This window comes from Hyperolius riggenbachi, chromosome 6, assembly GCF_040937935.1.
Source record: "Hyperolius riggenbachi isolate aHypRig1 chromosome 6, aHypRig1.pri, whole genome shotgun sequence".
Classification (NCBI taxonomy): Eukaryota; Metazoa; Chordata; class Amphibia; order Anura; family Hyperoliidae; genus Hyperolius; species Hyperolius riggenbachi.
Genome location: NC_090651.1, coordinates 324401163 through 324417568, shown reverse-complemented (window position 1 = coordinate 324417568; position 16406 = coordinate 324401163). Strand labels below are relative to the sequence as shown.

At 49.4% G+C, this 16406-nt stretch overlaps 2 protein-coding genes and 1 long non-coding RNA gene across 3 annotated transcripts in view; 2 read left to right on the top strand and 1 right to left on the bottom strand.

Moving 5' to 3' along the window:
* The window catches only part of LOC137522887 (uncharacterized), a 30531-nt gene extending 15757 nt beyond the window's left edge, over positions 1-14774 (bottom strand). Inside the window, exon 1 of the long non-coding RNA XR_011022478.1 lies at positions 14696-14774. This is a non-coding gene — a long non-coding RNA (uncharacterized lncRNA). The remainder of the gene's footprint in view (positions 1-14695) is intronic.
* Positions 1-16406, top strand: part of LOC137522889 (apolipoprotein C-II-like) — a 596236-nt gene that overhangs the window by 282911 nt on the left and 296919 nt on the right. The window lies entirely within an intron of this gene.
* The window catches only part of TOMM40 (translocase of outer mitochondrial membrane 40), a 35435-nt gene continuing 34009 nt past the window's right edge, over positions 14981-16406 (top strand). Inside the window, exon 1 of the mRNA XM_068243022.1 lies at positions 14981-15083. The gene's annotated coding sequence lies outside the window, so the exon portion shown is untranslated. The remainder of the gene's footprint in view (positions 15084-16406) is intronic.

The following is a 16406-nucleotide window of genomic DNA, read 5'->3' as shown; positions in this document are numbered from 1 at the left end:
AAGAAGGGTCATCAGCTCAAGTGTCTGCTTTGTCTTAAGATTATCCCATTTTTTCATAAACTCAGCGTCATCTCTGTGTGAATGTGGTAGTACCAGATTCCTTAGGCCTCTCACAGTAATACCCTTTTTAAGATACATTATAACTAGCCACTTCCCATGATGCTGTGTTATGTTCTTTATAAGTCTGAAAAATATTCACAAACTGTGGTTCAATATTAACTTTATCTGTCACTGGTCTATGTTCATTAGCTTCCGATAAGGTTACTGAAGGGCCTGCGGAACAAAAACAATCGATTGCCTCTGAAGTCAGGGTATCAATTGTTGGTAGACCGATCAATATGGTGGACAGTTAGGCCCCTAGCGCACTAAAACATAACTTTTATTAGTTCTATTAAAATAGGGTATATCAAAGGTACAGCATTTATAAAACAAAAAACAGCTGCGTTGGTGTTTGACACTATTGTGTCACATATATATCATATCACTGGGATGGATCACTTTCAGGCAGGTAACGATTGTACATCTATGTGCATGTGTCGTGGAGAGAGAAGGGATCTCCTCTCCAGCACCTATGAACAGCTAGTACATGCACACATAGGACCTGCTGATCACACCCCTCTTGCCCCAAACACAGGTCTAACGGACAGTAGGGGATCACACCATGCAAACAGTGTACAAAATTACAAATAACTCGACATGTTTCGGCTAAACGCCTTCGTCCGGAGTGAATACATATATACAGTGCTGTGCATCAAACATATACAGTGCCCCTACCACACATAACTGTCAGCATATATAGCCCCTATCAGAGCTGAATGCCACCCTTAAAAGAGACACTGAAGCGGAAAAAAAAAATATGATATAGTGAATTGGTTGTGTACTATGAATAATTACTAGAAGATTAGCAGCAAAGAAAATATTCTCATACTTTTATTTTCAGGTATATAGTGTTTTTTCTAACATTGCATCATTCTATAATATGTGCAGATTACACAACACTCAGCATTCAAAATGATTCTTTCAGAGCAGTCTGTGAAGTAATGACCTCTCCTCTAGCAGAGAAAAAGTAAACAGTTCACTTACAGTTGAGATAATAAAAGTCAGATAACAGCCCTCTCCACGACTTAAGGTGCCCATACACTCGTCAGATTGGCAGCAGATAGATAAGAAATGCATCTGATGATCTATCTGATGCGTTTTTAGAGCATTTTTTACCAGGATAGAATTCCAATAGATTTCAGTTTGAAATCTATTGAAATTCGATCTGATGGCATTTTTTTGCCTTCAGATTTCCATTAAGGCCAATGCAAACTGATAAGCAATCTCATCAGATCGACCTAAATTTTCCACCCTGCCAGTTCGATGGAAATCCATCGAAATCGGCCATCGATCGGCCAACCGATTTTCAATCGATCGGGATCGATTGGTCGGCCAGAAAATCAGCTGAGTGTATGGGCCCCTTAGGACTTAGTCGGAGAGTTAATGGCTTGTTTGCATAGAGATAACAACTGGAGTTTCTTAACTCTTCTGTACTGGAAATAATTAGACTGATGTATCTGATCTTAATGTTTTATTTCTTAGCTGTGCTACACATACAAATCATAATATCATTTTTTTTTTCGCTTCAGTGCCTCTTTAAAGGGAAGGTTCAAGCAAAATAAAAAAATGAGTTTCACTTACCTGGGGTTTCTACCAGCCCCATGCAGCCATCCTGTGCCCTCGTAGTCACTCACTGCTGCTCCAGTCCCTCGCTGGCAGCTTGCCGACCTCTGAGGTCGGCGGGACGCATTGCGTACATTTTTACGCATTCCCGTTAGTGCAGGAACATTAACACATACATTTTTACGCGTTAAGTGTTGCAATGCGTAACAATTTACGCATTGAACCAGTACGCGTAAAAATGTATGTGTTAATGTTCCTGCACTAGCGGGAATGCGTAAAAATGTACGCAATGTGGCCCGCCAACCTCCGAGGTGGGCAAGCTGCCAGCAGGGGACTGGAGCAGCAGTAACTGACTATGAGGGCACAGGATGGCTGCATGGGGCTGGTAGAAGCCCCAGGTAAGTGAAACTCATTTTTTTTATTTTGCTTGAACCTTCCCTTTAACTCAGTCTTATATACTGAGCATTTCCTCTCTCCCCTGGGCGTCGCCCAGCAGGGTGTGTCCTACCTTTTCGATCATGTAGTATATCCCATTCATTATCCAGGGTTCTCCTATCTCCTCATATCAAACACCAACGCAGCTGTTTTTTGTTTTATAAATGCTGTACCTTTGATATACCTGATTTTAATAGAACTAATAAAAGTTATGCTTTAGTGCATTAGGGGCCTAACCCTGTTCAGGGAACACATATCCTAAATCAGAATCTGAATCGGATGTAAAACTGATTAAAAAGCGGAATCGGAAATGCATGCAGTGTGCAAGAGGCCTAAGTGTTTGGCAAAGCTAGGCCTCCCCTAGCTTTAGGTTTTTTGCTATATGAAGAAAATGCATGGAAATCCTCAATCTAAGATCATTTCAAATCTAAAATGCATGGAAATCCTCAATCTACGCTCATTCCAAATCTAATCTGGGCAAATATTTGAAACAAAGAAGAAAAGAGGAGCGCTCCGTAGTGCATTAAAGTTATTTTATCATGAACACGCAAAGTATAAAAACACTTACTAGAAGACAATAGAAAATGAGCATATCTGGGCTGAAAACCCAATCAGACAACCATGGGTGGCAACCTGCTCCTCCTCTGTGGCCTGCAGTGGATGGGTGTCCCAGATGTTGGTGGACAATGGGAGCCTTCTCTCTGGTGCCCGTGTGCAGTGACTTCACGACGCGTTTCGGCATATCCACGCCCTTGTCAAGTGAGTCACTGCTGTGCACACGTAAACTTTTATAGCTATAGGGACTGGACATGTGACCCTGTTGCTATGGAGACGGGGAGAAGCACTTCCGGTATCACATTAAAACTTTTTTCTTTCATTTGCTTAAAACCATGTATACTTATTGTACTCATAGATGATTCTGGCCTTGTGTCTAGAGTTGGGCCGAACCTCCGATTTTCGGTTCGCGAACCGGGTTCGCGAACTTTCGCGAAAGGTTCGGTTCGCGTTAAAGTTCGCGAACCGCAATAGACTTCAATGGGGATGCGAACTTTGAAAAAAAAAATAATTATGCTGGCCACAAAAGTGATGGAAAAGATGTTTCAAGGGGTCTAACACCTGGAGGGGGGGATGGCGGAGTGGGATGCATGCCAAAAGTCCCCGGGAAAAATCTGGATTTGACGCAAAGCAGCGTTTTAAGGGCAGAAATCACATTGAATGCTAAATGACAGGCCTAAAGTGCTTTCAAACATCTTGCATGTGTATACATCAATCAGGTAGTGTAATTAAGGTACTGCTTCACACTGACACACCAAACTCATCGTGTAACGCACCGCAAACAGCTGTTTGTGTAGTGACGGCCGTGCTTTACTGGTGCGCACCATGGCGAGAGTGCAGGTTTTGGTGGCTTTACAGCCCATATGGTCACCTGGCTGATGTAGCTGAATGACAGAACAGTGACTGTCCAGCTGATCAAATTTGGTCTGACCACAATGAGGCAACGACCTTATTATCGTGGGTGTGCCCCCCGAGACACTCATCTAGGCGCCGGTCATTGCTCCATTGTGATACGCAAGCCCCTTCACCACAGCAAGGTAATGATCACGAAGGGGAATGGGCGCATGTACATGCCTTTTCTTTTGTTGTTGCAGCTGCCCGCAGTGCAGCCAGAAAAATTAGGCAGTCATGTACACGCACCCGAAAAATTATTACAGCGGCCGCTGCTAGCAGCGGCCTAAAAAATTCAGCAATCCGCCTGGAGTCCCGGACCCTGTTGGTGGTGGCGGAGAAGGTAGTCAAGCGGCCTGCAGGCAGACATGCTGTGTGGAGGGACTGGGAGCGACTTAGTCTTCTTGGGGCAGGCCAGGCAGCCAGTCACACGGCGTGCAGGCAGAGATGCTGTATGTGCGGGGACTGACTTAGTCTTGGGGCGGGCAGCAGCCCTCCGGGATCCATGCCTCATTCATTTTGATAAAGGTGAGGTACTTAACACTTTTGTGACTTAGGTGACTTCTCTTCTCTGTGACAATGCCTCCTGCTGCGCTGAAGGTCCTTTCTGAGAGGACGCTTGCGGCAGGGCAGGAGAGAAGTTGGATGGCAAATTGGGAAAGCTCTGGCCACAGGTCAAGCCTGCGCACCCAGTAGTTCAAGGGTTCCTCATCGCTGTTCACAGCAGTGTCTACATCCACACTTAAGGCCAGGTAGTCGGCTACCTGCCGTTCCAGGCGTTGGTGGAGGGTGGATCCGGAAGGGCTACGGCGAGGCGTTGGACTAAAGAACGTCCGCATGTCCGACATCACCATGAGATCGCTGGAGCGTCCTGTCTTTGACTGCGTGGACACGGGAGGAGGATTAGTGGCAGTGGTACCTTGCTGGCGTTGTGCCGTCACATCACCCTTAAAGGCATTGTAAAGCATAGTTGACAGCTGGTTCTGCATGTGCTGCATCCTTTCCACCTTCCGGTGAGTTGGTAACAGGTCCGCCACTTTGTGCCTGTACCGAGGGTCTAATAGTGTGGCCACCCAGTACAGCTCATTCCCCTTGAGGTTTTTTATACGGGGGTCCCTCAACAGGCAGGACAGCATAAAAGACGACATCTGCACAAAGTCGGATCCAGTACCCTCCATCTCCTCTTGCTCTTCCTCAGTGACGTCAGGTAAATCAACCTCCTCCCCCCAGCCGCGAACAATACCACGGGAAGGTTGAGCAGCACAAGCCCCTTGCGATGCCTGCTGAGGTTGTTCTCCTGCCGCTGTCCCCTCCTCCTCCTCCTCCCCCAAAGAAACACCTTGCTCATCATCCTCTGAGTCTGATTCGTCTTCTGCACACGACTTCTCTTCTTCCTCCTCCTCCCCCCTCTGTGCTGCCGCAGGTGTTGAGGAAACAGCTGGGTCTGATGAAAATTGGTCCCATGCCTGTTCCTGCCGTAACGGTTCCTGGTCACGCTCATTCACAGCTTCATCCGCCACTCTACGCACAGCACGCTCCAAGAAGTAAGCGTAGGGAATTAAGTCGCTGATGGTGCCCTCACTGCGGCTCACCAGGTTGGTCACCTCCTCAAACGGCCGCATGAGCCTGCATGCATTCTCCATCAGTGTCCAGTTGTCGGGCCAGAACATCCCCATCTTCCCAGACTGTTTCATTCTACTGTAGTTGTAGAGGTAGTGGGTCACGGCTTTCTTCTGTTCTAGCAGGCGGGAGAACATGAGCAGGGTCGAGTTCCAGCGAGTCGGGCTATCGCAAATGAGGCGTCTCACCGGCATGTTGTTTTTGCGCTGAATTTCCGCAAAGCGTGCCATGGCTGTGTAAGACCGCCTCAAATGCCCACAGAACTTCCTGGCCTGCTTCAGGACATTCGCTAAGCCAGGGTACTTTGCCACAAATCTTTGAACCACTAGATTCATGACATGTGCCATGCAGGGTATGTGTGTCAGCTTCCCCATATGCAAAGCGGCAAGCAGATTGCTGCCGTTGTCGCACACCACGTTGCCTATCTCCAGGTGGTGCGGGGTCAGCCACTCATCCACCTGTTTCTTAAGAACAGCCAGGAGAGCTGCTCCAGTGTGACTCTCCGCTTTGAGACAAGCCATGTCTAAGATGGCGTGACACCGTCGTACCTGGCATGCAGCATAGGCCCTGCGGAGCTGGGGCTGTGTAGCTGGAGAGGAGAACTGCCACTCAGCCAAGGAGGAGGAGGACAGCGAAGAGCATGTAGCAGGAGGAGAGGAGGTGGCAGGAGGCCTGCCTGCAAGCCGTGGAGGTGTCACAATTTGGTCCGCTGCGCCCTGCTTGCCATCGTTCACCACCAGGTTCACTCAATGGGCTGTGTAGGTAATGTAGCGGCCCTGCCCGTGCTTGGCAGACCAGGCATCCGTGGTCAGGTGTACCCTTAACCCAACGCTCTTCGCAAGAGATGACACCACTTGCCTCTCAACTTCACGGTGCAGTTGGGGTATGGCCTTTCTCGAAAAATAAGTGCGGCCTGGCATCTTCCACTGCGGTGTTCCGATGGCCACAAATTTACGGAAGGCCTCAGAGTCCACCAGCCGGTATGGTAACAGCTGCCGAGCTAACAGTTCCGCCACGCCAGCTGTCAGACGCCGGGCAAGGGGGTGACTGGCCGAAATTGGCTTCTTCCGCTCAAACATTTCCTTCACGGACACCTGACTGCTGCTGTGGGCAGAGGAGCAGGAACCGCTCAAGGGCAGAGGCGGAGTGGAGGAGGGTGCCTGTGAAGGTGGAAGGGAGAAAGCGGCAGAAGCAGATAATGCACCTGATGGAGGAGGAAGAGGAGAAGGAGGGTGGCTTTGCTTTTGTGTGCTGCTGCTGCTTTTGCTCAGGTGGCCATCCCATTGCTGTTTGTGTTTTTTCTCCAGGTGCCTTCGTAAGGCACTTGTCCCTACGTGAGTGTTGGCCTTTCCACGGCTCAATTTTTGTTGGCAGAGCGAACAGATGGCTTTGGTCCGATCTGAGGCACACACATTAAAAAATGTCCACACCGCTGAGCCACCCTGGGATGTGGGCACTATGGGGACCTCAGCAGCTGATGCTGAAGGGCAAGTTGGCTGGCTGTACATAGGTGGCAATACATGGTGCCGGACACTGCCACCAGCTGTTTCTGACGAAGAGCTGCCCCAGCTTCTTTCAGCAACTTCTCTCCTCCTCCTACTCTCTGACTCCCCCTCTGAACTGTCCCCCTCTTCATCTCCTCTATTGGGTACATACAGAGGATCCCTATCATCGTCATCATCGTAATCATCCTGCCCAGCTTCGCTTGCCTCAGACAAATCCAAACATGCACCAACATCAGTAGGTCCTTCATCCTCCTTACACGTTACATCCATAATGTTGCCGCGTAACTCAGACATATGAGCTGGTGAAAATTCATCTGGCTGTAACAACAATGGCTGTGCATCAGTGATTTCACCACTAAATAATTCTTGCGAAGTGTCAAATGCAGCGGAAGTGGTGCTAGTAGTAGCACTGGTGGCTGAGCAAGATGAGGTGTTCTGTGTCGCTAAATACTCAACCACGTCCTGACAATCTTGGGAGGTGATGGGACGTGCCTTCTTCCGAGCACTGTACTGTGGGCCAGGTCCACACGAAATTACATTTACACGACCTCGCGCAGACCTGCCGGGTGGCCTTCCTCTGGCTCTGCCACTACCTCTTCCTCTACCTGTTTTGTCCATATCGGGTATGCACGGAGTGGTATATCACACTGCGTGCACTCACGTAGGTAGGTGGGTTCACTTAACTGCACAGGTATGCGCACTGATGCGGTGGGTTCACTGAACAGAACAGGTATACAGTGGCGGGTTCACAGAACAGGTATGCAGTGGCGGGTCCACTGAACAGAACAGGTATGCAGTGGCGGGTTCACTAAACAGAACAGGTATACAGTGGCGGTTCACTGAACAGAACAGGTATGCAGTGGCGGGTTCACTTAACTGCACAGGTATGCGCACTGATGCGGTGAGTCCACTGAACAGAACAGGTATGCAGTGGCGGGTTCACTAAACAGAACAGGTATACAGTGGCGGTTCACTAAACAGAACAGGTATGCAGTGGCGGGTCCACTGAACAGAACAGGTATGCAGTGGTGGGTTCACAGCACAGGTATGCAGTGGTGGGTTCACAGCACAGGTATGCAGTGGTGAGTTCACAGCACAGGTATGCAGTGGTGGGTTCAATGAACAGGTATACAGTGGCGGGTCCACTGAACAGAACAGGTATGCAGTGGTGGGTTCACTAAACAGAACAGGTATGCAGTGGCGGGTCCACTGAACAGAACAGGTATGCAGTGGCGGGTTCACTAAACAGAACAGGTATGCAGTGGCGGGTCCACTGAACAGAACAGGTATGCAGTGGCGGGTTCACTTAACTGCACAGGTATGCGCACTGATGCGGTGGGTCCACTGAACAGAACAGGTATGCAGTGGCGGGTTCACTAAACAGAACAGGTATACAGTGGCGGTTCACTAAACAGAACAGGTATGCAGTGGCGGGTCCACTGAACAGAACAGGTATGCAGTGGTGGGTTCACAGCACAGGTATGCAGTGGTGGGTTCACAGCACAGGTATGCAGTGGTGGGTTCACAGCACAGGTATGCAGTGGTGGGTTCACAGCACAGGTATGCAGTGGTGGGTTCAATGAACAGGTATACAGTGGCGGGTCCACTTAACAGAACAGGTATGCAGTGGTGGGTTCACAGCACAGGTATGCAGTGGTGGGTTCACAGCACAGGTATGCAGTGGTGGGTTCACAGAACAGGTATGCAGCCAGACAGGAACAAGCTAAGCCTAACTAATCTTTCCCTGAGAGACAGTCTGCAGCAGCTCGCCCTACTCTGACTAATGCAGGCACACGAGTGGCCGTAATGGCCGCCGCTGCCTGCCTTATATAAGGGGGGGTGGGGCTCCAGGGGCTAGTGTAGCCTAATTGGCTACACTGGGCCTGCTGACTGTGATGTAGAGGGTCAAAGTTGACCCTCCATGTGCATTATGGGGCGAACCGAACTTCCGCAAAGGTTCGCCTGCGGGACGCGAACGCGAACCACTGAAGTTCGCATGGAACCGTTCGCAGGCGAACCGTTCGGCCCAACTCTACTTGTGTCCCCCTCAGCTTGTTTTCCCCCATTGTGTGGGCTGAATCACAATGTGAAGGACGTGTGGCCGTGTGTGGGAATGGTAGAATGAGATGCACTATGTCACGTGTGGCGTGTCTAAATACACTGAGCTGTCGTGAACTGGTGGGCGGGAACGGAGTGACACGCTGTGGGCAATGCCGGAGGGGAGGCGTCCCTCCCCTGGCAGTGGGATGACGTGATTGGTCCCACTGTGCGTGACGTCGCACTGAGCGTGACTAGTGGAGCGCTGCTCACTGGTGAAGAGCCTATCCGGTCCCAGCGTGTCGTTGCTAGGCAACTTCGTAGCCGCCGTCACGCATAGCTATTCTATGTAAGCAGATTGTTTGTAAGCGGGCCTCCTTAGTTTTAAACAGATTACTCGTTCGTGGGAAGCTTGGGGCGCTGTGCTCTAGTGATCAGCGCTCCCCTGTCCATAGATGACTGCAAATGGGGAAACCTTCTAAAGTTTAGGAAACCCATCATCATGAGTGGGCATGACAATCTAACAATGAAATAAATATGTTAATGAACAATGTGAATTATAAACAATGTGAATTATAAAAGATGAAAGACTCATAAAAATATATATATATGAAAATATATATTAAAAAATGTATATGAAGAATATAAAAAATATGTATAAAAATATATTAATATTTTTATGTAAAAAATATATATATGAAAGATGGTAATTGATAAACACAATGTTAACAGATCATCAGGTTGAATGAAGGTCACACATGTACATGTATACCAGCAACATTAAGCTTGGCACAGATTTCCTGATGATAATCCAGCAGCGGATGGTACACCTCTTGACTATCACGGGAGGGGATTGGTGGAGCATAGTGTGGCATGTGCATGTGTGTATGATGGCACAAAAAGTTACTGGGGGGCCAAGACTATGGACCATTAAACAAACAAACAATAGCCTGGGATGAGTATGGGTTGGTTCAGATTGCGTATTCGGCAATCAGATTGAGGTGGGTTAGATTAGGTGGATTAGATTTAAATGAATCTGGCGACCTCTACCTCTTCATTCAACCCCATGGGAGACAAGGAGTTGATTTTGAAGATCCAGTACGCATAACCTTCTGAATCTTAGTCCAGCAGGAAGTTCTGGTGAAATCATGTCTAGCTCTATTACTGAGAGGCTTTCCGTTGACTGCTTGTGATGGTTCAGAAAGTGGCGGGGCACACTATGACTCTATGGCCTCGATTCATAAAAGTGCTGTCGGGAAGGTAACGTTGAGCGGGGAAACACCGATGTCGGTATTTCCGCCTTCAGGGTGGTAATTCATAAAAATTTTGCTAGTTGTGACAGGCGTGCGGAGATATTCCGCTGTAGGCAGGCGTAAGCTGTCGGGAGACATGCGGAAACAGGAGAAGCAGGCGGAGTCCCTCCATGCGGTGTGTTCTCTCTGCAGCTGCTTGGGAGGTCTGTCCCATTCACTGCACTGTATTCCGCACGCTTCTCGCCACATCAGAGGTAGCGGTAATACCCGTCCGCATACCGCTACCTCTAATCTTTATGAATTGACTACTTGTTACTTTTGCTATGATAATCACCACGCAAGGCGGTGATTTATCACTCTGCTCGCGAATGTCTGCTTTTCATGCGGAAAAAGCCTTTATGAATAAAGATTCTGCTGTGTGGTCGGTAAAGTGTGCCGTTTTCAGCATTCCCGCATGCGGGAATGCTTTATGAATCGAGGCCTATGACTGTTCCCTCTTCTATACCACGCCTATGCTCCCCGAACTTCTCCCTTAGGGGCCTTGTCGTTCTCCCGACGTAATACTTAGGACAGTTACAAGAGAGCAGATAGACAATGGGCCTCAATTCACTAAGATCATGCTCTAGATAATAAGGCAAGAGAAAACTTACCTCCACACAGTGAGAGAGTTATCTTATCTCTTCATTCCTTAAGTTACCTCCTCTGTAGTTAATTTACCTCCTCTGTAGTTAATTTACCTCCTCTGTAGTTATTTCCACACGCAGTTAATTAACAGCCTGTCTTTAACTGTGGAGTTATTTTAAGGATTGGAGAGTTAACTTAAAGACAGAAGAGTTAACTTTAGGCTTGCCTGAGGTAAAATGTTTCCTGAATACTACATGCCTTATCACCATGGTAACAACTCTAGAAGAGTTATTAAAGACAGGAGATAAGCTTAGTGAATTGAGGCCAATGTGTGTGGATGAGCAGTTTATGAATTGCTTCAGAACAATCTTGTCATTGTGGACAGTGATTTCCTTGCGTTTTTTTCTACTACCACAGTCTTCCCATCAGCCAGGACTGAGGAGCTGTTGCATTTCGTACCCCTTACGCCTTGTTTGATTAGCGCAAGATTGCACATCACTTTCTCTTGTCAAATATTTGAAACTTCCTACCAGGATATGAGAAGGGTTTGTAAGAGGTACAATAGCTGTGGTAGGACATTAATCTTTGTAAGGCCTAGGATCCACTAGCAGCTCTTTTCTAAGCCCTTGTGAGCAGGGCTGTGGAGTCGGAGTCGGGGAAGTTTTGGGCACCTGGAGTCGTTGATTTCATAAACTGAGGAGTAGGAGTCGGGAGTCGGAAGATTTTTGTACAAAATCCACAGCCCTGTTAAGTATTAGGCTAAGGAGTCGGAGTCGAGGAGTCTGAGCCATTTTGGGTCCCCGGAGTCGGAGTCATGGTTTCATAAACTGAGGAGTCGGAAGATTTTTGTCCCGACTCCACAGCCCTGCTTGTGAGTTGAAAAGCTAATGCTAATGTAAAGCTATGGGGGATTTTTAAAAGATCCCATTTCTCTAGTGGGATCATCACATTACATTAGCAAGAGCTTTTCAAACCACAAGCGCTTAGAAAAGAGTTGCTAGTGGGTCTCAGGCCAAAGGGTCAAACTACATTTGCTGCCAGACAACTTCTCAGAGCGGACAGCAGTGGTCCAAAGCACATACATTTGAAATCGGCGGAAATCGGTATATGGCTGATCCTGCTTCTGCACAAGTCTGGGCCGTGTTAATTACTATTCCCCCTCCAGGCCGCCATGGATAGTGGGGAATGATAGAATTCGGCTTCCAGCGATTGCTGGAGACCGAATTATTGTGTTTTAAAAGCAACTTCGGCTCTGTCTTCTGACGGCGCCTGGTTAATCACTGAGCGCCACTATAGATGTAATTCCTATTACAGTCTATGGTGGTGCCGGCTGCGCCCAAATCTAGCAGCGCTGAAAAGCACTGCCCCGTCCAAAGCACATGCAGAAAGGACCCCATGCTTTCCTACGGAGGAGCACAAACCAATTCACACGTCTGTCTCCACTGCATTTAGTTTTGTTTGTTTCATTTCTGCAACACACAAACCTTACATGTGGGAATTTTTAATTGGCTGTTTTGCCATAGAATAGCACTGCGGTCACTGCCATGGACTACAATACTAGACAGTGTATGCCTACCATACATATATGCTCCCACTCAATATTAACCATGAGTAGTAAATCTACTATCTTTCCAGGTCATTTTACCTGGGAATGTCTCCTCTGCACTTGGAAATTGCCTTCCTGCACCCCAGCATCATCTCTTCTGATCCCTAATGCCTGGTACACACCATGCAATTTCCCATCACATTGATGGATCGAATTGATAATATCCGACATGTCTGATTGTTTTTCTAATCGATTTTTCAATCACTTCTATACAAAAATCGATCAGAAAAAAGATCAAAAATCAGATCGGACCTGTCAGACATTATCGATTCAACCCACTGATCTGATAAGAAATTGCATGGTGTGTACCAGGCATTACATTGTTTCTCCTGATTCTCAGCACTGCCTCCCTCCTTCCCATCACTGCATCACCTGCAATGTCTCTCAGTGCTGCAGCAGCCTCTCGTGTACATCAGCATTATTTCCCCTGCACTCCTGAACTGTAACTGTCTCCCTGTACATCAGCATTATCTTCCCTACTCCCCAGCACTGGCTTTCCTACACCCCAGCACTGTATCCTCTGCAATGTTTGCTGCAACACTCTCTCCTGTCCCCTGCATCTCAGCATTATCTTCCCTGCACCTCAGCATTACCACCATGACCTTGCACTACTACCTCCGTGATGGCTTCCATCAATGGGAAGCCAAGGTTGCAGAGCTGGGGCCAATCAGAAGCTAGGCTTCACTGCCACCCTACACCCCAGCTTTGCATCTCTCCCCTGCTCTCCTGCACTGCCACTGTCTCCTTGCATTATCTCCCTATTCCCCAGCACTGCCATTGTCTCCTTGCTCCTCAGCATTATCTCCCTATTCCCCAGCACTGCCATTGTCTCCCTGCATCCCAGCATTGTCTCCCTATTCCCCAGCACTGCCATTGTATCCCTGCTCCTCAGCATTATCCCCATATTCCCCAGCACTGCAATTATCTCCCTATTCCCCAGCACTGCCATTGCCTTCCTGCTCCTTAGCATTATCTCCCTATTCACAGGCACTGCCATTGTCTCTCTGCACCCCAGCATTGCATCCCCTGCTTTCCAGTACTGTCACTGTCTCCCTATTCCCCAGCACTGTGCCCCCTGGTCTCCAGCACTACCACTGTTTTCCTTCACCCCAGCATTGCATCTCCTGGTGTCCAGCACTGCCAGTCTCCCTGTACTCCAGCACTGCACCCCCACTGTCTCCCTGCACTGCATCCCCTGCTTTACAGTACTATCACGGTCTCCCTCCACCACAGCACTGCATCCCCTGCTCGCCAGCACAGCCAGTCTCCCTTCACCCCAGCAATGCATCCCCTGGTCTCCAGCACTACCACGGTCTCCCTGCACCCCCACTGTCTCCCTGAACCCCCTGGTCTCCAGCACTGCCAGTCTCCCTGCACCCCAGCACTGCACCCCCTAGTCTTCAGCACTGCCACTGTCTCCCTGTACCCCAGCAGTGCCACTGTCTCCCTGCACACCACCAGTGTCACTGTCTCCCTGCACGCCAGCAGTGCATCCCCTAGTCTCCAGCACTACCACTGTCTCCCTGCACCCCAGCATTGCATCCCCTGGTCTCCAGCACTACCACTGTTTTCCTGCTCCTCAGCACTGCCACTATCTCCCTGTACCCCAGCATTACCCCCCCCCCCCCCCCCTCCCTGGTCTCCAGCACTGCCATTGTCTCCCTGCTCCCCAGCACTGCCACTGTCTTCCTGCACCCCAGCATTGCATCCCCTGGTCTCCAGCACTGCCACTGTCTCCCTGCACCCCAGCACTACCACTGTCTCCCTGGACCACAGCATTGCATCCCCTGGTCTCCAGCACTACCACTGTCTTCCTGCTCCTCAGCACTGCCACTATCTCCCTGTACCCCAGCATTGCACCCCCTGGTCTCCAGCACTGCCACTGTATCCCTGCTCCCCGGCACTGCCACTGTCTCCCTGTACCCCAGCATTGCATCCCCTGGTCTCCAGCACTGCCACTGTCTCCCTGCACCCCAGCACTACCACTGTCTCCCTGCACCCCAGCATTGCACCCCCTGGTCTCCAGCACTGCCACTGTATCCCTGCTCCTCAGCACTGCGACTGTCTTCCTGTACCCCAGCATTGCATCCCCTGGTCTCCAGCACTGCCACTGTCTCCCTGTACCCCAGCATTGCATCCCCTGGTCTCCAGCACTGCCACTGTCTCCCTGCACCCCAGCATTGCATCCCCTGGTCTCCAGCACTGCCATTGTCTCCCTGCTCCCCAGCACTGCCACTGTCTCCCTGTACCCCAGCATTGCACCCCTGGTCTCCAGCACTGCCACTGTCTCCCTGCACCCCAGCATTGCATCCCCTGGTCTCCAGCACTGCCATTGTCTCCCTGCTCCCCAGCACTGCCACTGTCTCCCTGTACCCCAGCATTGCACCCCTGGTCTCCAGCACTGCCACTGTCTCCCTGCACCCCAGCACTGTCTATACCGCCAAGGCCTCTTAATAACCAAACCGCTCTCTTTCACAGCCTGGCTGCAATCTATGAATGAAGCTTACATCATCATCAGTCGTCAAAACACGTGATTGTAGCCATGCCAACCACCCGAAAATGGCCGGCCAGGCCTGAAAAGCGCATGGGACTGTGGGGCGGCTCACATGACCTTGCACTACGACCTCCGTGCCGGCTTCCACCAATGGGAAGCCAAGGTTGCCGCGCCGGGGCCAACCAGCAGAGACCTCGCAGCAAGCTAGGCTTCACCGCAAGAAGCCGGGTGATTGGCAGCAGGAATCAGCCAATGACGTGAGGGAGAGGAGGCGGGATTTTGCTTTTCCGTCAATGAGGCGGGAGGAGAGGCGGGGCTTGCGCAGCTGGCCGATTAGGTTGCTCTTTTCGTGTGTGAGTGTATGTGAGAAGCCCCGGAGAGCGGAGGAGCGGAGAGGAAAGGTGAGATAGTGGTGGGGGGATGTGCACTGGGGGGCGCAGAGTGGAGCGGTGGGCGAGGGCACTCAGGGGCACGGTGGCCGGGCGGGGACATGGCCTGGTGCACTCTGTATGAATGGAACATGCTGGGGAAGGTGAACATGCAGGAAGGGAGGAGACTGCAGACTGATCATATCCTACTGAGCTAATGGACGCATTGCTTCCCCCTGCCTTAGTGGAAGGCCACTATTACCCGAGGATGTATGATATCTGTATTATAGTGAGCTATAGGACCCAGCCATTGCCAAACACAGGACCTAGCATAGGTTGTACAAGTGGACACTTAAGAGATAAGATGTAGATCACCTTTGAGAAGCAGAGAGACAAAAGGAGCCCAAATAGTGTGATTCCACTGTGGATGAAGTAAACTGATTGTGAAAAAGGGTACTGACAAGATAAGGTTGCTAATATGGGCAACCAACCAATAGTTTGGTAATGTGGTTAACCAACCAATTTTGTTGTGTAGAGATACCGTATTTCCATCTCCACCCGGATGTTCCGGATAAACCACTGGATCACTTTCATCCTCTCGAAATTGACCTGAACTCTTGCACAGGACAGAAGGAAAACATAGAAAAATGCACCCTGTGTGTGTTTAGAGAGTTTGGCCTGTCAAGTTCCCCCTTATCTTTGACTAATCACAAATTGTAGTTTGATCTTTCAGCTGGAGATTCATTGCGCCATTTGTATCAGCTGTAACAAAGAAATGTTTTCCCTTAAAGTTTGTGATGTTTACTAGAGCAGAGAGGGAGTTCAGGTCCAGTTAAAAGTAGGAGAAAGCAGCCTTGTAGCTTAGGCTGAGAGGCCTTCTGCCTCCCGATGGGAGGGTGCACAATCCAAAAGGGTGTAAAGGGACCACCAGGAATGCATAAAATAGTTAAAAAAACATCAAAATAAGGATAAGAGGTGGCTTACCTTAATCTATCAATCTGCAAAAACGTTTTAGTAATGGCTGGCGGTGCATTTCGTGAGATCAACTGCTCACTTCCTCAGGCTAATAATGGTTATTTTCAAATAGCAGAGCTGAGCATTGAGCGAAGTAGTAGATGCTTGTAGAGCCGAGCAATGGCCTGATGAAGCGAGCAGTTGGTCACACGAAACGCTTTGCCAGCATTTTATGGTTTTGAATTATTTTATCCATTCCTGGGCACCTCTTTATCGCCATTTGCATAGTTGTTATGGGTTTCATAGAGCACAGTGGACTAATGGTCCTTATCCTTACAAAGCAAGTGTTCTAGCCTACCTTGATATTAGTGTACTTGTTGTTATGGGGCAGAAAGTTATAAA